The sequence below is a fragment of the Fundulus heteroclitus genome, chromosome 3, assembly GCF_011125445.2.
Source record: "Fundulus heteroclitus isolate FHET01 chromosome 3, MU-UCD_Fhet_4.1, whole genome shotgun sequence".
Lineage (NCBI taxonomy): Eukaryota > Metazoa > Chordata > Actinopteri > Cyprinodontiformes > Fundulidae > Fundulus > Fundulus heteroclitus.
The window spans coordinates 24,776,775-24,800,252 of record NC_046363.1 but is presented as its reverse complement, the minus strand read 5'-3'; the positions used below and the strand labels follow the sequence as shown (position 1 = coordinate 24,800,252).

At 40.7% G+C, this 23,478-nt stretch overlaps 1 protein-coding gene and 1 pseudogene across 2 annotated transcripts in view; one reads left to right on the top strand and one right to left on the bottom strand.

The window, feature by feature from the left end:
- Nucleotides 1-4,383, bottom strand: part of atp8b2 (ATPase phospholipid transporting 8B2) — a 40,306-nt gene extending 35,923 nt beyond the window's left edge. The window contains exon 1 of one of the 2 annotated variants that reach the window (XM_021318171.2): nucleotides 4,288-4,383. The gene's annotated coding sequence lies outside the window, so the exon portion shown is untranslated. Of the gene's footprint in view, nucleotides 1-581; nucleotides 601-4,287 lie in introns of those variants that run through there. The other variant, XM_036133989.1, reaches the window with a different exon arrangement.
- A 6,607-nt stretch (nucleotides 4,384-10,990) lies between these two features.
- On the top strand, nucleotides 10,991-22,911 carry LOC105928437 (annotated as a pseudogene).
- Nucleotides 22,912-23,478: the final 567 nt, after the last annotated feature.

The following is a 23,478-nucleotide window of genomic DNA, read 5'->3' as shown; positions in this document are numbered from 1 at the left end:
AACTTTTTTTATAATTTTGTATAACTTTTTGTATAATTTTGTATAATCAACTTTTTGTATAATTTTGTATAATCTGATTGAATTTGACTTCGCAAAGTGCCTTGAGATGACATTCATCGTGAATTGGCGCTATATAAATAAAATTAAATCGAATTGAATTGAATTAAATCTGTTCCTCCTGTGTGCCAGTCCAAATCCATTGGAGAAGGACTTAAGTGGTTTATTACAGAACATTAGTGAACAAACAGCATCATTAAGAAAAAAAGGAGCACAGTGGACGTGTCAGGGGGAAGTTATGGAGACATCTGAAGCGCAGTTAGTTTAGAAGACAATAGCCATAGCTTTGACAAAGAGAGCATCAATCATAGCAGCAGATGAGAAGAACATGCAAACATTGAAAGAGCTGCAGAAATCCCAACTCTGACATAATCGCCTAAATGCATTTTACAAATCAGATAGTCCTTTACTCATGTATCACAGCAAGAGAAGCCTTGACCTTTTGCTTGCTTCCTTCAACATGCTGCAGTGTTTGTTCAGGTACAACAATGTGAGAACGAGAACGGCTTGCAATGCTCTCTCACCTCTCTTCTCTCCTCAGCCTTTCAGTTGTCATACCTCTTCCCCTCTCTCGGGTTGTCCATCTGTCACTGACATCCTGTGTACACCTACGGACCCACAGGCCAGTTGAATTAAAACTGTCTCCATGGGGAAGTGAGAACCACCCGGGACATATATATTGTTACTAACATGAGAGTCTGGCTGATGTGTTAGAGGATTCAGCGTAGTAAAAAAAAAAAATCCCCAAAGAAATCTCTTACTTTGAACTGCAACAGCAGCAGCAAGACTCTTATTATCGCTGTAGTATGCACTGCTGTACATAAACTCATTTCATGAGACATAAACTCATTACATGAGTCTGTCACATTTCTTCAGCCTTCATGCAACACGCTACATTTTACAGTACAGTTGATTTCCTCTATTAGCATCTGTATTGTTCCTTTGTTCATCCATCCTTTATATGGTCTCTCCAGTGAGTTTTGGTACTCCCTTGGAGTCTCCTTCTAGTGTTTTGTGCCAGAAAAACCTTCAAACAATAAGGCGTCCTGCTCAAATGCCTGGACTGCCTCAGTTGACTCCTTTCAGTACAGAGCGGCGCTGTCTCCGCCTCTAGATAGTCTCCAAAGATCCTCGTCAGATGCCTGAATCCTTCGCTCTGTGTGGGGGTCTTTTCACCTTCCAGTTTCCAACCAGATTTGAATGTTATTTGCACAGAATATGACGTTTTCTTAACAAGATGTTGCTTGGTATATCCATCCATTCACTGGCTTCAATTTATCAGAGGTCGTTCCAAGGTCTCGGGCATGCCAGGGCCTTCCCAGGCCGGAGGGGACATATAATCCGTCCAGTCTATTCTGGGTCTACCCCAGAGTCTGAGTGGGACCTGCCTGAAAAACATTTCAAGTAAGCCATCCTGATAAGATGCGATAACCACATCAGTTCTTCCCTTCTAATGCGAAGCAGAAGCAACTCAAGTCCGGGCTCCACTCGGGTGATGGAGCTCCCGGCCTGATCTGCATTGGTGAGCTAACCTTTGCAGGACTTTTACTTCAGTCTCTTGTGTCCAGGACCTCCTTCTTTACATGACTGTCCATATTGCATTAAACCAATTCACCAAGATATCAGATGTTTTACACGCGAGGCAATCCTTCAAACACTGGTGGCCCACATACTTTAAAAAGTTCACTTGCTTTAACTCCATTTTTTTAAAGAAGGGGTAGGGATGCTATGATTTGGAAAGAGAAAGAAAAAGTGAGAATAAATGTGGGTTAATAATATATCGTCATAGCAGGATTCATTTCTAGAAATTAACTGTTTTTCTGTTAATATTTGACCCTAATGCACATCTTTTTATGGGTATTTGAGGTTGACCTGTCACAGCATCCAGTGATGGACTGGTGACAGGACCAGGGTGTACCCCACGTCTCACCCAATGACCCACTGACTGCTGGAGATATGCACCAGCTCCGCAGGTATAGACATTGGATGGGCAGTAATTGTCAATATCTAGCTCAAAAATATATAGACATCTTTCTGAATATACATTCAACCTTTGACTTTTCGACCACAGTTTCATGCTGTTTCGACATAAAAAACCCGACAGAAAACAGGGTCTTTTCTGTGGGTATTTACTGAAAGTTGACTTGAAGGTACCCCTAAAAACATACAGTATTTACCTCTTTTTGCTTAAAATCCTCTATTAATCCTCTATTTATAATTAATAACACTTCAAGGAGTGCATTGCACATACTTAAATTAGCAAGCATTTGAAACATACATCCAGAAAGAAGTCTCAATTCAAGCTACATGGTATAACGAGAGACATGCAATCCTTATGAATTCAACATGCACTGTAGGAACACTCTCTTCTTCTTGATGACAATATTACACAAAAGCCTTAAAGAAGAAGCCAAAATAGTTTTATTACAATCGTATACAAAAAGGCCAATCATGAGCTGCAAGATTGCTGTACGTAGAAACATTCAGAGCAAACACACGTTTGTGCTTAACTGTTAATGTAATTGACATGTTTGATGTTATTTGGATATGTACATTAATACACTGAACCTTACAGCCAACAATAATATATATTATTGGGATTTTATGCGATAGACCAAGACAAAGTAGAGCGTACATTTAAGGTGAAAGGAAAATCATACACGGTTTTTCACATTTTTAACAAATAAAAGTCTTATTGGTGTATCGGACATCTATGCCCAGTCCTAATACCCCTACATAAAACTCAGTGGAATAAATGTCTTTGCAAATCACCTTATTATTAAATAAAGTCCTCCTGTGTGTAGGTTTATCTCTGCATAAATGCAGCTGTTCTGTGAAGGAGCCCAGGAGTTTGTTAGGGAATATTAGAGAACAGTCAGCATCATGGGCACAAGGGGATGCAGAAAGCAGATAACGTTATGGAGAAGCTTAAAGCGGTATAAAAACAATAAAACAATATCTCAAGCTTTGGACGTTTGAAGCACTCTTCAGTCCATGACACCAAGACAACACTGTCTATCTAAACTGACAGCCGGGGCAAAGAGAGCAATGATCTGAGATGCATTAAAGGGATCAACAGCTCAGGTGGGAGAATCTGTCAACAATGTTTGGTGAAACTGAACTCCAAAAAGTTGTGATGTCTACAAATCTAGCCTTTATGGAAGAGCTGAAATAAGAAAGCGATGGAAAAAGAAGCCATAAGCTGTCATCTATAGATCCCCCCATCAGGATCGACTGTTTCCCTGTTGCCATGTGCTGAATTGGTAATTAATAGACCTCTGTAGAGATTGTTGGCATGTTGATGAGGGGATAAAATCATCTTAATCAGTCATGCTAAAGCAAGGATATATCTGCAACATAGAGGATCCTGAGAGCCAGGCTGTAGGGACCCCTGATGCAGGCATAACAGAAAACATTTCGAAGAAGGTTCTCCTGTTAGACGAGACCAAAATGTACCTTTTGGGTCTATATGTAAACCAGTATGTGTGGCAGGAAAACTAAAACTGCACACCACCCCAAGCATAAAACATATAGTGACAGCAGCATAATGCTGTGGGGATTCTTTTATTCAGCAGGAATGGAGAAGCTGGTCAAGGTTAATGTCAAGATGGACGGGAATAGACCTAAAAAACTTTTAGAAGTTGCAAAAGACTTGAATTTGGGGTGGAGATTCAACCTTCCAGCAGGGCTATGACCCTAAACACATACACAGAGACAGTACAATGCTGAAAACCATGTTTATTTTTCCTTCCACTTTATATCTAATTGTGTAACGTGAACAATTGTGAAAAAGGGGTATGAATACTTTTGCAATGCAATGTAAATAAAAATCCAGTGTCTAGTGTTTCCACCTGTGCTCCACATTAACACATCCTGTCACATCAACTAGAGATGTAGTTAGTTTAGAAAAGTATTTATTTAACTGAAGTGCATCAATAAATCAAAGGAAAGTCTGTAGGTCTGTAAAGTCTCTACAACAACAGGAGGAGGAACTCTGAGTTTCAGAAACATTATGACTCATAGAAAGCGACAGTGACTTTATTTAAAATCCCCTAACGCTGAGCCATGTCTAAACAAATCGCTTCTCTATACATGGTGACCTTAAAAAATACTGTTAGTACAACAATAGAAGCAAATCTCTTTAACACCGACACCAAACATTCACATCTCCAGCTGATAAAGTGCTGAAACATCAAAGTCAAAAGCCAGATCAGTTCAAAAACATCCTACCTTTTTTCAATTTTGCATCAGAAACGTGTTTGTGGAGGAAAGTCTGAGGTCATGATGAGGTTCAGACTTCCGTTAGATAGGACCCGGTGAGGAGAGGAGAAGCAGCGATGGATGATCTGGACACATTCAGTGGGTCAGGATCAGGGAGGACTGCCTTCAACTGGAGGAGGGACAGAGACTGTGAGAGAGAGAAAGAAAGAGAAAGCGAGAGAGAGGTGGGAGGGTGAGGAGCAGAGGTGGGAGGAAGGGTTTCACATACTTCACCATCTCCATCTGAACTTCCTGCTGCCAAGGAGCTAAATTTAAGTTTCACGTCTCTCTCTCACTGTGCCTTACATTTGCAACTCGGATGACAAATGTATAAGCTGATTTAAACTAATTAGCTTTTTTATCGTGCTTAATTTATACATAACTGATTTACAAGTGAAACGCATATCTTGCAATCATCTAGGTGCCTCCCTGTCTGCTTAGTCCATAGCGCCCTCTGCCGTTTACTTTGTTTATAACAGCAGCCTGTAGTGGACCACCTTTTTTTTATGTGCTTAACTGTTTTCAAAAACAAAACATTTTTTTTTTTGATTGCAGAAACATGTCACTCTGAAAACTAGCTAAAATATAATGCTCCTTGGTAAAAGTGATTATGTTAAACCTCTCTTACCTTTTTTGGTTCATTTTAAGATTTTCTTTTTTTACTGAAAATTCTAGATCAGTAACTACAAGGAACACAAACATTGCATAAATACACATGAGAAATAAACACAAATGATCTATAACATTTGGTCTATTATACCAAATATTATAACAAAATAAAAGACATGCTTACAAGGAACAATGCAAAAGAGATACAAACACAAACTATTGTCGTTACCGTTTAAAAGAAGGTCCTTGATGTTCCAAAAATCGACTGGCTCCATAGATTTTTCCTCCTGGTTCACTTTCCTTACCGTTTTCCTCACAATGCTTGGAGACAACACAGCTTGCGTCCTCTTTCACCCTTGCTTGCCAAAGCTCCAGTTTGTTTAAACCTTGTAACTATTTGCTCTGACCGTAGATATGGGCATGTTCAGGTGAGTAAATAGATTTGAAGTATAGGCTCTCTTGTGTTTCCCATTTTGAAGACTGGCAGAGAGGAAAACACCTCTGTGTTACATTTAAACCCCAGGGGAAAGGGAAGCTATTTATCACTCATCAAATGTGCACAGGTACATAAAAATAAAAATAAAATAATAGATTACATGCAAAAGCTTGTAATCTTACGATACATTTTACCTTTTTTCTGTATATAGTATGAATGAAACAGATGAAAACAGTGTGGCATGTTAAAATGAAAAAATCAAATTTGTGCAACACTTTTGGGTCTGCTGAATCATAACTGTGTACTTTACCCGCATAAAAAAACAAATGTCTTAAATTTTCATCCAACATATGCCATCTGTACCAATCAATTAAAAATATGTGGACTCTAAATTGCCTCCTATCCCCCACATGGTGGCAGGCTTTTTGATGCTGTCGCTGTTGGTGGAAACTGTTGTGAGGTTCTGTGGGGGTTCTGGATCAGGCAGCTGCCATTCGATGAAGACCACATAAAGGAAAGAGCCTAAAGGGCCTCCAATTAGGTGTGACATGAGTGGGACCCAGAACCAGTAAATGTAACAGGTAAGGAGCAATAACAAAAAACATAAAAAAAAGCTTCAGCATCATAGCTTCTGTTGGAAAAAAAATAAAAATAAAATAAAAAGCTGTAAATGCAGCTTTAAATAGAAAATATGTTGCAGTCTCCTTAAAATTCTTTAAGCAGTTTATTTATTTGATTTATTGAAGAAACAGCAGTTCAATCTGAAAAACTCACAGAGAAAGAAATGGCAATTAGAAGGATTTTATTGACACAATATTTTAAGTCTTTGGCGCTCAGACCTCGGCAGGAACATTAATGCTGAATTATACTTTAATATGCATAAGTAGATGTATGAGAACAGGGATGTCCCCCCCCCCCCAGGTCTGAAACTCGTGGTGGAGTGGAGATAGGATAGAAGAAGTTTGTTCAGTCCATATGATGATCTGTTTAAGATAGATGTCCAACTTGATAAACACAGGTTTGCATGAACTGTCCATGATGAGCAAGCTTGAAGCGACTGTAGGAAAAACTCCCCTTTGGGAAGAAACCTCTGGCAGAACCGGGCCCAACATGGTGGTCTTCTGCCGGACCAATAACAGGCGATAGGGAGTGATGAAGACTGAAGGGAGAAAACACTCTGATGGGTTGAGGATGGAGGAACGTCTTGGAAGCTAGATGAACTCAGCTACGATGGTGGAGAAGCGGTTGGGGGTGGGTTGAATAGGACATCTGATTCGAAATCCGACATGCAATCCGTTTGCGCTAAAAGTGACATTTGTCTTGCCACTGTGTTCTCAGTAAAAAAAGAAGGGCATCACTCTTCAAATACGTATGTTTAGATGTGTTTTTCTGTCTTCTGAGTGAAACTGTGTCACATGCAAACCGAGAGAAAGTTCTTACTTAAAAACTTCAGTCCCCCAGCCTGCAGTCAGGGTGAAGAGCCGTGGCCCAAGGTCACGAGCAGGATTTATTGCAGCACCACAGTGTGTCAATATGGAGATCCCCAGGACAACCGTGGCAACTATGAGAGGTATCAGATCAGACGGAGCAGGCGTGTTCCTCTTTTCATCCAAACAGGGCCGAATTTAGGAGGTGTTGTGTGTGAATGTGTGCATTCTGAGCCGGTGTCCTTCTCATCAAAAACTTCATTATGGTAACACGACCATAAAGACTCTTGAAAGCAGATGTCGACAACTGGATAACAGACTGGATCAATATGAAGCTAGTTAAAAAGAATACCAATGTTACCTATGTTGCATTTCTCTCTCTAAGGAAAGAACTTGTGCTCACTCTGGCTTTTTGCATATTATAAGAGCTTTTTTTACTGCCATAATACAAAGAGCAGAGTCAGGGAGGAGACATTTCATGTGCAGTGTTGTCATTTGGAGCTGCTAGGGCCTCATTTTTAAAACATTGCATAGAATCCATACACCATAAAACTGAAAATAGCATGTGCCAAAAAAAAAGAAGGTATAAAACCATGCGCCCGCTCACCAGCAAAAATCACAACTACACCTGAACATTTGAGTACAAGGTTCTGCCTTATGCCCTGCTCGCCCAGATGCAACCATAAATTAGCAATGCAAAACACGTGATGAATGTTAGTACATTTAATAAATGGGCCAGTTAACCAATGTTATTTCAGAGTTAACAATGCCAACCACAGGAAAGAGCAAATAATCTTTACACACACACACACACACACAAGGAGGATTTTCTTAAGAGAAATTCTGTTTTGTGACAACACTGCAAATCAAAACCACAGTATTGTCAGAAGTACTCTTAACAAGGTGCTTAGCAATCCCCCGTTTTAATATGCTCTTACTGTTTCTAGTCATCTGTTCCTCATAATGTATGCCATCATTTTGATCAATTGGCAAGCAAGAGCCTAGGGACAGAAAACCTTTAACACAGCCACACTTCTAAACCTGCTGAATCTCCATCATAAATTAGCGCTACATATTTGTAAAGCATAAAGTTAACAACTTTTGCAACAAACATCTAAAGAGAATAAACCATACAAACGTTTATACCAAAAAAGTCACTGTGCATAAGATGAGCATCCAAACACCTCCCATGGTCCCAGGTGAGACTGCTGCAGATGATCAAATCTTAATGGGTTCTCCTCTATCTTAATGGGTTCTCCTCTCAATGAACCAAAATCACTCTGCGGTCATCGCAATTCAGGGCATTTTTTGCATGAATGTAGTTTTTCATACATAATTAATGTTTGCCTTGACATGTTTTCCCGATTTAAGGCAATGATAGCTTTGTGAACAATTCTCAACATCAAAATTCAAGCAACATCACAAAGAAGTGCAAATGAAATGCTAAAAAGGCCTTTATTGACCAATAAAAACTATTCTCTACTTTTGTCCAACTGTATGGCTGAAAAGGGAGAAGTTACTGGAGTCATTATCATCCAGGGATTCTTTCTTATTGTTTCTGTAAATGTTAGCACCTTCTTTGCGCTCTGGGGGTTGGAGAGCTGGCTTTTAGCACCTGCGAGGGAGATTTAGCCACTTTCCCTTGTAGGTTATAGCAGAACACAAACACTCCTTGTCAAAATAATCTGTTAATCTGTGGAACACACAACCCTGGAGGAATGCAATGGTAGAGAATCCTGATACAATGTTGTGCAAACTTTTAAAATGGATTATGAGCACTTTTTTACTATTTGTTCTTGGTTTTTAACTGCACTAGTGGCTCATTTTTCACACAGTAGACTGGGAAAGAAAGGGAGCAAAGGACTTTAGGCCAGAATCAAACCCAGGTCAGCCACGTCGAGGACTAAGGCCTCTGTATATGGGCCGTGCCCACTATGCCTGCGCCATTGGAGCACGCACATGAACATTTTATTTATTTATTTGAAATGTCCCACATGTATACTTAAGTGTCACCGGCACAAAAAATAAATAACACTTTGTTTTTTAGTGCATATGATAAAATTGATCTATGATTAAACTCTGATATGGTGTGAAGTTTGAGAGGAATCCTCATGCAGTTTCACTACTTTACCATCTGCATCATCAATTTTTCCTGTCTCCAAAATGGAGACGGGAGATGCCAACTTTTGTGTGGAAAGTGATGTACGCAGGTTTCAGGCCTCATTTTGTGTACGTGAGCTTTATAAATGACACCCCAGGTCTCTGCTGTAATTGATAATAAAGTTGCTCAATCAGGCTGAGGTCAGGAAGTTGACAACCTGTGTACCTCAGCTTTTGCTGAACCCCCACTGGGATTTTACATGACCCATTACTTCGTTAATAACAATCCCAGTTTCTTTCACTTTGATCTAATACCACCAAAAGTTAACCGTGGAATATTTAGCAATAGCGAATTTTTATGATTGGACTTCTTGCGCAGATAGCATCGTGTTACTGCATAAGAAATGACAGCGACCCTTTCATTTAAAAAGGTCTGGATTTTTCTACATCTTTGGCCATTAAAGAACTGGACCACCTGAATTCATTGGGTTAGAGTTGTTGTGTATTTGGCTTTGAGGCTGGTTCATACGGCAGGATAATTAACCCCATTTTCTTCCCCGACCTTCCCCTTCCGTTTGAGTGGCTCCGCCCACAGTTAACAGGCCTGGTGAAGGTTCCTATCCTGTCTGGGGTTTTATCTCTGCAATTAGAGTTTGGTATATGGTCAGGAATTAATGGTATCCTCAAATATAAGAAACATATCAATTGAACTATCAGGAAAGCATCTGTTTGGTCCAAGATGTATTTATTATTTATAGAAACATATCCATAGCAGGTTTTTCTTGTATAAACAAGAGCAATGAACTCTGAAAGAGAGGATGAAGCTGCGTTTATTTGGGAACATATTAAAATATAGAAGTGTCTGAACCCGTCTGCATCCACAAAAGATCTGTGGTTAGTTCTCATATACATTTGGAGAGACCTCAAGATCTTTAAAACGTCAGTGTTTATTGTTCTTAGAAGAACTGCCGATTGTCGGTCTTAGAGCTTCACATCAAAACAGAGTCCTGGTGGGAACAATAAGTGGCCTGTGTTTGTTTGCTGAAGTGCAACACAGCAGATGTGCAGATGTAGGTTATGGGCCCTACATGGTGTGAGAGGGCTTCACAGAGCTGCAAATGCACAGGAAACCACAGAGTGTCTGTTCATGGTGTGTGTGCATGTTTATTACGGGGTCAATGGCTTCTGTTTTGTAAGCCTGTTTCTTGCCGTCTTGGTCTTTCAAAACGGGAAGTATTCAGTGGGAGTTGGATCTGAAACTCTCAGTGTATTTGCATCTGATAGCAGCTGATCAGTCAAACCGTATGCCGCTTCTGTTTTTCTCATGTTATTATAATATGGTTATAAATGTAGACGTTGATTTATCACGGCTACAAATTTAATCAAAAACAATCTTTATGTTGTAGATTCAACGTTTTATTAGACCTTCACTTGCCAAATGTTTTTGGACATTTATTTTACCAACATCCTTTAAAATATGACTAACATTTTCAAAAATTTATTCTGTGCCCAGTGTGAATAAATGTAGACAATTTCCACATTTTACCAAAAAAAAACTTCAACTAACACCCTAAACGTGTCAATCTCACTGTGATGTATGTTGATGGCTGCATCATGCTGTTGTTAGATGATACAGAGGTGGAGGTTCACCTTCCAGCAGAACATACACGCAGAACTGAAATCTAATGATTTGGATCAAAACATATTGTATCTACATGTGTGTTAGAATTGGCCCAGGCAAAGTCCAGACCCAAAACCATTCGAGAATCTGTGACTAGACTTAAAAATAGTTTTTCACATACACTACTCATCCAATCTGGCTGAGCTTGAGCTATTTTGTGAGGATGAATGGACAAACTTTTCAGTCTTTAGATTTGCAAAACTAATAGAGACATACCCCAACAGACCTGCAGCTGTAATTCTAACAAAGGTTTTCACTGTCTGAATTTCCCTGGCTTTTATGGAGCTGAATACATAAGCACACCACACCTTTCAGATTTCTATAAGTGGAAAATTAAAGCAACAGGTATCATTTCCTTTCCAATTCACAGCTATAAACTACTTAGCGTTAGTTCATCACATAAATGACCAATAAAATACAATGACAAAAGTGAAAAAGTGGAAGGTATATGAAAAGGTTTTAAGGTGCTGTTGCTACCTCTCTATGATGCACTGCATTTCTATCCCTGTTTATACTAATGAGAATAATGTTGTGGTTTCTTGTCTTTGTTAGTTGATACCTCAGATCTCCTCCCTCTCCTGGTTCACTACCATTGTGCCTTTGGCTCTGGTGCTGAGCATCACTGCAGTGAAGGATGCCACAGATGACTATGTGAGCATTGGTTATACACACCCTGAAGTTAGGCTCACTAGAAGCCTCCCATTAATACAACACTTCCACATTTGTCTCCTGCAGTTTCGCCACAAGAGCGACAACCAAGTGAACAATCGTCAGTCTCAGGTCCTCATCCGAGGCTCGTAAGTCCTAGCATATGAAAACCTGTGAGCATGATTGTTGCTGATTCAAACGGTCCCAGTTATTGCTGTGTGATTTTTCCATGTTATTCTGACTTTGTGTCGCAGGCTGCAGAATGAAAAGTGGATGAACGTTAAAGTGGGGGACATCATTAAATTAGAAAACAACCAGTTTGTGGCAGTAAGTAAGAGCGACACGGTGATTTTCATTTTCACACATTCGGCTGCAACAGGAAATATTCAGCCTGCTCACCTCAAAAGAAATTGCAGTGATGTGGATGAAACATAATGCCAGTAAATGGAAAAAACCTAGTAAATAAGATATTTAGGAGTTAGGCTACTCTAACAGCCCAAGATGATTTAACTTGGAATTTCTAATGAAAATCTTAGTCTTTTGATTGAATGTGCAGTAGTTAAATCATCAGCTTCAGTACATTGTGGAGCATCTATTAGCCTTCAGAACCTCTGACAAATGTTTTTAGTAAATGCTGACAAGCTTCTTACATCTTCCAAACAGAAGGGAGACTTTTGGTCTGGACATTTTGGTGGTTCCTCTCTCTCTGGTCCAAAGTGGTCACAGTGCAAAAAGAACAACAAAACAATTATGCCGAATAAACCAGGTTTTATCTATAACGCAGGTGCATAAAGTCAAAACAAAATTAAGTTTGTTAAAATTTAGAGTCCAGATGATGAACTAAAATAGTGAGATAAGTGTGATTCCTCAGGTTAACCTTACTCCAGTCAGATGAGACCAATATTGATGTTTTTGTCCTGCATGCAAAAGGTTAAGGCACAAAACTAAGACTACAAATCACCATGTATAAGTGTTAGTGGTAACAGTGCAAAAAACAGCATTTTTTACATAAGAAGCTAGATTTTTTATAAAGTAAAAACAAAATTAGATTTGCTCAGTTAGTGAACAAAAACAAAAAGCAAAATAAGTGTGATTCCTCAGGTTCATCTGACCTGAAGAATGTGCTCCGATCAGATGAGACCAACATTTTTTATTTTTTTTGGCCTGCATGCAAAATGTAATGCGTGGTACAAAACTAAGACTGCAAATCACCATATACACACCATTCCCATCATTTGGCTATTCTGCAAAAGAAATAAGTCTGAGGCAGCTTTTCCAAAGAAGGTCCTGGGATCAAATCCTGGTCTGTGGTTTGTGCTTAGGTTCGCTCTGTAGTCCGGCATCCACCCAAACACCCACCCACCAGCAAAAGAGCTTTGAGTCAGCAAAACCTCCATCCATGCATGCACACACACTCTGCTTACCTGCTCAGGAAAATGCAACCCACACTCTGCCTGTCCTGATATCATCTTACAAAAAAAATGTCTCTCTGTTTGTATTTTTGAGGGTGACAGCAGCATGAGAATGATAAATTCAGCTCATGATCACGTTGCCTCTCATGTAGAAGCTTTGCAATGTCTGAATTTGGGAACTGACTGTCATGTAGGGGTGAGTAATTTTATTTAATTTGCCAAAACGTCTCCTTGTGTGAAGGTGAAGTGGTGTGTGAGCCTCCCAACAACAAGCTGGATCGCTTCTGTGGGACTCTGTACTGGCGAGACAAGAAATACCCGCTGACCAACCAGAACATGCTGCTGCGAGGCTGTGTCCTCCGCAACACCGAGGCCTGCTACGGCCTGGTCATCTTTGCAGGTCTGTCTATTTCTACTTGTGTATGGATGGATGCATGCGGTGCATATAAAAGGTGGGTTTGACTCTGTTGCTGCCCCCAGGTCCAGATACCAAGCTAATGCAGAACAGCGGTCGCACCAAGTTTAAACGTACGAGCATTGATCGTTTGATGAACACTCTGGTCCTCTGGGTAAGACACCCCAACCCTCTCGCTTTCACTGCCTCAAACTATTTCAGGATATCATCTCAGGGGCTTTGTTTACATCTGCACATGCTGGGAATGGACTCCTTCTAATTTTGGATCAAAAACACAACAAACCTAACTCTAAGTCTCTGTGCTTTCTTTGTGTGCATTCCTGCCAGATCTTTGGTTTCCTGGTGTGTATGGGTCTGATCCTGGCTGTGGGCAACGCTGTGTGGGAGAGAGAGGTGGGCTCCTTGTTTCAGAGCTACCTGCCCTGGGACCCTCCTGTGGACAACTTCATGTTCTCTGCCTTCCTGTCCTTCTGGTCCTACGTCATCATTCTTAACACAGTCGTGCCTATTTCTCTATACGTCAGGTAAGAAGAAGTGCAGCAAATCACAAAGGCACATATTTACATAGGTAGATAACAAGAAATGTAAGAATATGTGGAGACTAACACCTGCTTTATGCCATTTGTTTCTGTTTTCACAAACAGATTTCTCGGGGGTCGGGGGCGGACTTGTTTTGTCATTTCAGTCGGTTTCGCACCTCCACCTTTTTGTAACTTTCAGCGCGTGGCGAGCGGCAGCAAACAGGAAGAGCAGCAGGATAGAGTCTGAAGGCACATTGTTACAACCAAGAGCAGAATTATCTAAAAACAACAGAAGGATTGTTTATTGCAATATGTTACGTTTACTCCAGTAAGAGGTTAAAACTGTGCAGTTAGTTGTGCATTAGGAATGCTCTTCCTCGGTACATTCTTGTTCTGCAGATTTTTATCTGCAGCTCAGTCTGGTGTTTAAACAGAAAACTGCAGTGAGGGACCTGAACAGGGACATGTGTGACGCCCAAATCCTCTCGAGCTATCTGACATGTAAAGCCATACCCACGCCTTAAAAGTGATATCTTCAGCTATGATACACTGACATTACTCTTCGCTTAGCTTGTAGTGTCTTAAAAATCATAAAATCTCTGGAGGTTAGAGAGGAGAAGATGATAGAGATGATATTGTTTGAGGTCTGACCCGCCGATTCCAATCATGATCAATTACAATTTTTACTAAATGCTATAAGACACAAAAAAAAAAAAAAAAGAATATCCTTCAAGCTCTTTGATAGAGGCAGTGATTTTGAAAACAAATGAGTATTTGGGTATTACCATTTGTGTGTTTTGATGGAGAGAAGAAGCAGATTATGCTGATCAAGGAGAAATCAGCTGATCTCTGGCTAATTGATAGGTGCAATTTTCCGAAGCAGTGGCAGTTCTTGATTGGACAAATCAAGAGCTGCAAATCGCCTCCCGCTACCCTTAACAAAGTTTAATCGTATCAGTCTAAAGTATGATTTCAAAAAAGCTTTGAAACTACCCTTTTTGTTTTATAACTCTCTAAAATGTTTTTTTAAATAAAATAATCTCACATTTTCTAAATATTTTCAGATTTTGAACTGGAGTGGATCAAATTCAGTCAAACTCCTTTAAAAGAAATATTAGTATGCCTTAATTAATCACCAAATAGAAAGCAGTGAGTCAGTGTCATAATCCAGCAGCCGTCTATGGCAACATTTTTATACACTGGTTCCACTGTGCACAAGACAACATAATCATCCATGTGCCTTCACATGCATCGGTTCTTCTTTATTTTAATTACATTTTTTTATCTGCTGGTACACTAGTGTGGAGGTGATCAGACTGGGTCACAGCTACTTCATTAACTGGGACCGGCAGATGTTTTGCTCAAGGTGCAACCCAGCGGCTGAGGCCAGGACCACCACTCTCAACAAGGAGCTGGGTCAGGTGGGCTGTTAGGGTTAGTTTTTATCTCTTGATGTGATTTTAGTAAGTTTTATTCTCATTGTGTCCTTTTGTAAAGGCCTGAAGTGTCATGATTTGGATTTGGTTATGGTTTTTGTTTGTTATTTGATCAACTACTTCACTCTCCTGCCTTAAGTTCAGTTTCTATTTTAGGTTCTGTCTTAGTGTTTGATTTTGTTTTAGGTTATACGTTTATCTGGCCTGCTCAGACCATTTCTGTCACCAGTCTAAACTCAGTTCACCCATAGACATAATATAAGAGTAGACGCGTCATTGGGCGGGTTCTGCCTATTCTGCGATGCGTCAGAGCGTCCGCCATCTTAAATGTGGCAAATCTGCAGTTACTCAGTCACTTAAACAGTATCGGAGGGACTTTAATCTCTGAATATACTTTGTATTCGTAGTATTTTGTTTGTAATATTACAAGTTTATTTTCGTATCCCTTTAGCTTCATTCTCCTGAATTTATTCTCCTAAAGAATAAAAATATTTAAAATAATCTAACTTGGCCCTATTACTCCAGGAGTGAAATAATTCTGCAAACTGTGATTATTCTGGAAATGTTCCCCCTTAATTCTCATAATATGATGTTTTTATCATAACATTATCACTTTTGTGTTTGTTTGTTTATTTTTACTTTATTGACCTAGGACTTTTTTTTCCTCATATTATTAATTTTACCTCTTTAATACTCACCCAAAAAGTCTGTTCCTAAAGGTTCACATGGGACACGGTTTTTATGAAATAATGAAGACCACAATGTTTGGATTTACCAAATTAATCCTTATATTCATAACACATACACACACAATATATATATATATATATATATATATATATATATATATATATATATATATATATATATATATATATATAAATGTGTGTGTGTATGTATATATATATATATATATATATATATATATATATATATATATAAATGTGTGTGTGTGTGTGTGTGTGTGTGTGTGTGTGTATTTATTGCAGCACAGGAATGAGGCATCTTCTCTGATCCACGTTCACAATAACAGAACTCAACTTTTTTCTGCCACATACAATATGGCGGTGACGTTGACGTGCGAACCTGCGCCCTATGACGCGTCTACGTATATATGTCTGTGAGTTCACCTGCCAGCATTCTTTTGTCTTCCTGTCACTCCCCTTCACCAGTCACCATCCAATCGGCTTCAGTTTTACTCCCAAGCACTGCTTTTTTGTTATTTTTGGGTTATTGGATGCAGTCCTCCCGTTTTTGTCTTGATCCCCGTTTTGACTTTGCTTTTTGGTAAATAAATGTTCTTTCACCTAACCTCTGCTTGTCTGGTTGAATACTGGGTCCACCTGTCTCTGATTCGTGACAGAATGATGTGGCCATAACCGGACCCATCGCCAGACAAGTACGTTGTTTTTTTTTTCTCCTTTTTTTTTTTCACACCATGACCCGACCACAGGAGGATCAGGCTCTATGGGAGAGGGTTTTTGCTCAGGTGGAATTCCTTCGAAGGCTGAGCAGAAAGCCTGAGAGGTTGGACATGGAGGCGATCCGGGCGGAGATCCCCTTCATCCTCCGTGAAGGACTTCATCCCCTGCCTATTCCCCGCCTGGTCCCTGCCTCACAACTTCGCCTATCAGCGCCCAGCCGGGTTTCCCCTGTGCCACCCAGCAGTAGTCCAGCAGCTGCATCACACGCCACGGGCCAAGTCTGCGTGGGTGCGCGCACTGCTGCTGCCTGTGCGGAGACGGTGCATGTCGGAGCATTGGGCACAGAGGTTCCTGCCGCGTACGCCACGGCCCAAGTCCCACCTCAGCCTGGGGTTTCTGACTCACCGGAGCTCCATGAGGGGGTCCAGGAGGACCTGCCTCTTCACAAGCCCCAAGAAGGGGTCCTGGAGGACCTGCCCTCAATCTCAGCCCCAGTGCCTGCTCCCCGCAGCTTAAAGACTGAGTGTCCAGTGCCAGCTCCTCGTGGCTTTAGAGCACTGTTGCCCGAAGCCTGTAGTCAGGCGCCAGTTTCTGTTTTCTCCCTCTCCAGGCGAAGGCCTCCGAAAGCCCTGCTCCGCCGCCATTCCCCGGGACGTCCGCCGGAGAACCTGAGACGCCGGGGCCGTCCTCCAAGACGTCCGCCAGACTTTTTGTTCTTAGAGATTTTTTTATTTTTATTTTTAAACATTTTCGGTTTGTTTTTCACCCGTGCGCCCTGTTGGTTTTTTTTTTTGTTTTGTTTTTTTGTTCTTGGTTTGTGTTTGGACATTTGTTTGATTCTGTCACTCCCCTTCACCAGTCACCATCCAATCGGCTTCAGTTTTACTCCCAAGCACTTCCCTGTTCCCAATTAGCTCCACCCATGTCACTAATTAGTTTCACTCCATTCACCTGATCACTCCCTTACTTATACCTGCCTCTGCCCCCTACAATCTGCCACATCATTGTTTGTTTTTTCTGTGCCCAAATGGTGAGTCTAGTCCAGCTTTCTTTGCCTGTTTATCTGACCCTGTTTGTCTCTGGATTTGTAAGTTAGCCTGTCCCCAGTTTTTGTTGATAGTTTTGTCAGTGACTGCTTTTTTGTTATTTTTGGGTTATTGGATGCAGTCGTCCCGTTTTTGTCTTGATCCCCGTTTTGACTTTGCTTTTTGGTAAATAAATGTTCTTTCACCTAACCTCTGCTTGTCTGGTTGAATACTGGGTCCACCTGTCTCTGATTTGTGACATGAAGTGAAAACAGATACATTTGCATCTTGGAATGGTTCTACAAAGTGTGTATATCGCACATTTTATGAAGCGAAGAGTCATGCTAAAGCAGCCGTGAAACAAAAATGAGTGTCTGTGGGTAAAGGAAGAGCTGTGTTTATTTCATGATTTCATTTAAATGTCTTTTGTCAATCGAATTCAGGGCGTAACCCAGAAGGTAGGATATGTCTGTAAAGGTGCTGACACGGTACTTTTAGAGAGACTCCACCCTTGCAACCAGGAACTGATGACCATCACCTCAGACCACCTTAATGTAAGTAAATGCAGTTGTTTATGAACATACTTGATGGCGCTGCAGTGCCACCTAGTGTCTCCTCACTCAAAGGGGCCTTTTTTACTTTTTAATCAAGTCCTCATAAATTCAGAGACTGTTAAAATGTCACATTTGGGGGTTCCTTGAAACATCATTCATTATTCATATGCTCAGGGGGCTTACATTTGATATGTTTACACATGTTTTAGATTTATATTTTTTGTTTCCAGGAGTTTGCAGCCGATGGGCTACGGACTCTAGCCCTGGCCTACAGGGACCTTTCTGAGCACGACTGGGAGGCCTGGTCAGAGAGTCAACGCTGCGCAGATAAGGCCACTGACTGCAGGGAGGACAGGCTGGCTGAAGCCTATGACAAAATAGAACAAGATATGATAATTTATAATTTAGTATGTAATCTAATTTGTACAGAGACCACTGCTCTCCTCTCTCTGGTGAACATTAGGTTCTGGGTTCTTACTGTAGAAAAGCAGAGTGAGATGCATGCACTTCAGAGATGCTTTCAGGTCAATATGTCTACTAGTGCTCAGGAAAGTGGCAGAAATGCTGTACAAATGACAAATGTTCTCAATTATTCATCTTTAACTTTGTGCCCTCAAAGTATAACATGACAAACCTATCTAATCCGAACTCATCGCTGTTTTTATTGGGCTTTAGTTTGTAAAATGCTGACAAATGAAATGGCAGAGGTGTTCATCATCAGTGTTCAGAGTGTCAGTTCTTGTTTGTATACCGCAAAATCCATCTATCCATCTTTAGTTATCCATGCAGGGTTGCAGGTGTCCATTTCCAGAAGTTAATGAACGAGAGGCGGGGTACACCCTAGGGCCTAGACAAGTCACCAGTCCATCATAGGGAAACATGGAGACACACAGGCAGTGGCATCACTAGGCCTAATGTTTTCAAGCCCTGCTAAATAATGTGGTGTATTTTTTTATATGTGATTTAAAAATGTTTCACAAAAACCTGCCAACAAATTCATTATAATGTGATCTGAATATAAGTTTAAATAAATCATCTTTCAAATTGTGATTATCAACTGAGCAATGGTCATATATATGTTTCCCTTTAAAACAGTGGAGGTTCTGATGGGACAGGAACATTCTTGCTCGGAAAACAGAGGCTGGATGTTCACCAACATATATGTTTGTTCACAACATATCCGCTCATGTGAAAGGTCTTTTAGTCCACTGCATCTTTTATTCTGTTTTTTTTCCCCCTATATTTTAATCATGTAAAGCACTTTGCATTGTCTTTGTGCTGAAATGTGCCTAGCCTTGCCTTGCCTTGCCTTGCGTCAGCGGCACTCCTGGCTGCGTCAAACAATGAGTCAGAAAAGACTCCACAGTCTTACAGTCATCAGTTGAAAAAGATGTGCTTCAGCATCTGACTCACAACAAAGTGATTCACACTTAAAAACACGCGCCATTCTTTGATGCTTCCCCCCAACTGGCCACAGTAGTTATGTTATTTACAATGTGTGTATATGTGGAGTTTTTTTTCCTGCTCTCGATGCTATAAACACACTTCCTGTGTATGTTGTGCTATTGCAATAAAATCTAATTGTTGTTGAAAACTTTGATACAGTAAGGTATCTCTGTTAAATGGGTTGAAAAAGGTGGAAATGCAGATGATTGAGCTGTCCTGTGCTAAAGATGGTGGGAAGGATGGAGGGCTGGGCCGAGGCAAGTTTCATGGGTGACAGGTTTAAAGATGGGCAAGAAAGAGATGGTACAACTTTAAATAGGGTTGAAACAGGTTGAAACAGACTTTTTGGGCAAAAGTCTTGTAGAACTGATTACACATTTTTTTTAGCCATTAACAAGCTTCTGGGATGTCTGCTTATTCGACCAGAATTCTGGACAGAATTGGTCAAGTTTATTTAAATAACCTTGTCTTCTGGCACACGTCTGGCTATTAAGCTTAGTCAATATGTTATTTACAGAATATAAATAGTAGTCTGCCATTTCCATTCAAAAAACAGGTAGAAAGTGTATTTGGGATCATTGTTGTAGTGGAACCCCTAGTTTTGTCAATGTTTCAACCAACTAGTAGTGGATTTGAGTTGGAGAAATAGCTGGTAGCCCACTAGCTTCATTTGTTATTTAACAGTAATTGTGTATTTATTACTGTTGTACTGTCCTCCTATTCTCAGAATGTCCACCTGCACTCCCCTTCTCAGGCCCTTAGATCAATTGACCAGCTTTTGTTGGAGATACCGAGGACACGGCTGAAGCTGAGGGGAGATCAGGCTTTTACCGTATGGAACGCTTTGCCGCTGCAAATTAGAAACACCTCTTTAATAAACATTTTTAAATCTGCTCTCAAGACCCGCCTCTGAACTGGTGCGAGGTATTGATACATTTTTTTGAATTTTCTTGTCAGTGGTGTATTTCATGTTGCTACTTTTACTTGTTTTATTTTATTTCTATTTTTAATTATCATATTTGTTCTAAATTTTAATGTTTTTATTTATTTCAAATCATCCATACCTTTTATTCAACACTTTGGTCATTGCCTGCTTGGATTGGGCTCATTACTTTGCACACATATTACATGTTACCCAATGTGTTGAGTTTTCCAAATAAACCATTAATACATATTCAAAGGTTCCCAGATATATATATATATATATATATTTTCAACTGTGTTTAAAGCTTGTTCTGCTTTAGGTTACTAGTTGCTTATGTTTGCATTTTCTCAAACCACCAAGCCATCAGCTCAGCCGTTGGCTTTTTCACATTCTTAATTTAGCAAATAACGTCTCTCATTTCCCCTTTTATTACAGGATGTTCCAGATCACAGAAGTCTGGAGTATCCAAAGTTGTATGAGCCCGGGCAACTCAACCTCCTCTTCAACAAGAAGGAGTTTTTCATCTGCATCTCCCAGGGCATCTACACCTCAGTGGTGCTTTTCTTTGTGCCCTACGCCGTGCTGTCCAACGCCACTCAGATTAACGGCGTGCCCCTCGCCGACTACCAGACGTTTGCAGTCACCACAGCGACAGCCCTTGTTATAGTTGTCAGTGTACAGGTGAGGGTCTCATGACCAGGGTGAGCTTATTTTAAAGCTGCTCACTCCTCTGTCGTCAAGTAATCGTTGTGCCTTTATTTGCAGATCGCTCTAGATACCGGCTTCTGGACAGTCTTTAACCACATGTTCGTTTGGGGCTCTGTGGGCTCCTATTTCACCATCATGTTTGCGCTGCACAGTCAGACCCTCTTCAGGATCTTTCCCAATCAGTTCCGCTTCGTAGGTCTAGACTTTGACTGGGCCATTCCAACACATGAATATGCTTTGATTTTAAATCAGGCCCTTGTGGTTCTGGCTGTATCTTTAGGTTTGCTGTCCTGGTGTATTATAGGATTGCCCTGTATTTAGCGCCATGTTCTCATCAATTTTGACTATAGTTTTGGTCTTATCTTGTCTCTTGTTGATGGTCTGCGATAGGCTCTCGTTTTCCCTACTGTTCTCTAACAAACCTCTGAGGCTTTCACACGACAGCTGTGTTTATACTGAGTTAAAATCGTGGTGGACTCCATCATTTTGAACTCCCTGGGACAAGTTCACCAGGTGGTGTTGCAATGCGCTCTCCCTCTCTTGGTCTTTCTGTTGAGGCCACCGCTGCAGGCTGGTGGCCCCCCGACGTGTTGGGATCTCTGGGGAAGGGGGGGGGGGGTTTCTCCATGCTTGGGCAGTCACTGAATGCAAGAGCATGTCTCTCTTTTTAGATTGTGCTGTGTTTTAACAAAACTGCATACCCTTTTCTCTGCACATCAAAGCTAAGCGCTACTTTGTGTTAGTTTATATCGCAGAAAATCCAAATACAATAAACTAAAGTTTTGTAGATGTAGCAGTCCAAAATGTGAAAAAAATCAAGGGATGAAATTACACTTGCAAGGCACTTTACCTGAAGGAAACATCTAAAATATTACTGCATTTTTCTTCCCATGTGAAATGAGTGTTGCCATATTTTCCTATGGATCTGTATCATCATATATATCTTAAATTGTCACTGTAAATATGTGGTAGTAAGAATATTGTCATTTTTAGAAACTGAATTTCCTGTAAGATCATTTTCATTTGCGACATTATGAAAGATACTTTCTGTATGTGTGTGTTTTCTGAGTGCAGGTAGTGCCCATATTGCAGCCAGTTTTGTGGTTAACTATTGCACTAGCAACAGCAATATGTGTAGTTCCAGTTTTGGCATTCCGCTTCCTCAGGCTGGATCTCAAGCCTCAGCTCTCAGACACAGTGAAACGATGTTTTCTTTCACATTGCACCAAGTGCCAGTGTCTTTCCAGTATGTTGGTTTGAAACCGGGTTAAGGCAATCATTAACTGCATACTGTGGGTGAAAAAACATTCATGCACTCTGATTGCCCAGCAGATATTGACTCAATCAGTGTAGGCCAATAACGAGAGCTGCTTTCTGAAAATGACTAGGCTGAGCCTCGGGGGGGACATCAGACAGCCAAGCGAAGCCTCAGTCAAAGGGCTGTGACGAAGTTCCTCTTTAGTTTGAAGCTAGCTTCTCCACAGTTTGTTAAGTTTGGAGCTTTGCCGAGACAGTTACCAAAGCCTCTGAGTCCTGAGTTCAACATATGCGTTCCCCACTGAGTAAAACTGGAACTGAAAGCAAAACCCAGCACCGACACAAAAAGGCCATATTAATATGTCTGTTTGTCTTTAAAACTGCAATCAATACTATAAATGTTTTGTTTTTTAACAACATTTTTATGTCACAACAATCAAAAGTGATGTCTATCTTCTACCCTTGGTACATCTATAGGTGCGTTACACTCAACTGGTGAGGCAGAAGAGGCAGAAACCAGCAGGCCGCACGATTCGGAGGGGCCTGGCGCGGCACAGGCAGTGTTTCTGAGGGACGGGTCAGCGGCTATTTCAAATTGCCTGTGCAATTAAAAATGCCCAGAGTATGGCTGTTTTGCACATCTACACACGTTAACTCTTTTATGTCCTTTTTCCTTCTCTATAGGAAGCTCTGTTTGGTCGAAGGGGCTTTGCCAGTGCCTCCTGCAGCCAGAGCCCTCCATGTAATGCCAGAGAAACCCCCACATTGAGTAAAGCTCATGCATGAGATTGCATTCTCCTCACAGAATGCATGGAGTGTTTTTCTGAATCCCTGCAAAGACAGATTGTCATAAAAATATAACCAACATGGAGCTCTTGTCTCAAATTATCCTACAAGAGGAAGTGGCTAATTCTATTGGCCTTGACCTTCCCGTCAGCGATTCTGTGATTTTATAATGAGATCTAAAGTGTTTAAGAGTTGCACCCAATTCGAAAAATGATGGCAAGATACCTAGCTATTGATCACGTTTTTCCTACATACTTCACATGCCTTGCATTTAAAAGGAGTCGGTGAATTAGTGAGAGGGAGATGAGGTGCTGGCGTTGCTATCTGTAAAAGCTTTGTCTGTTGAAAACT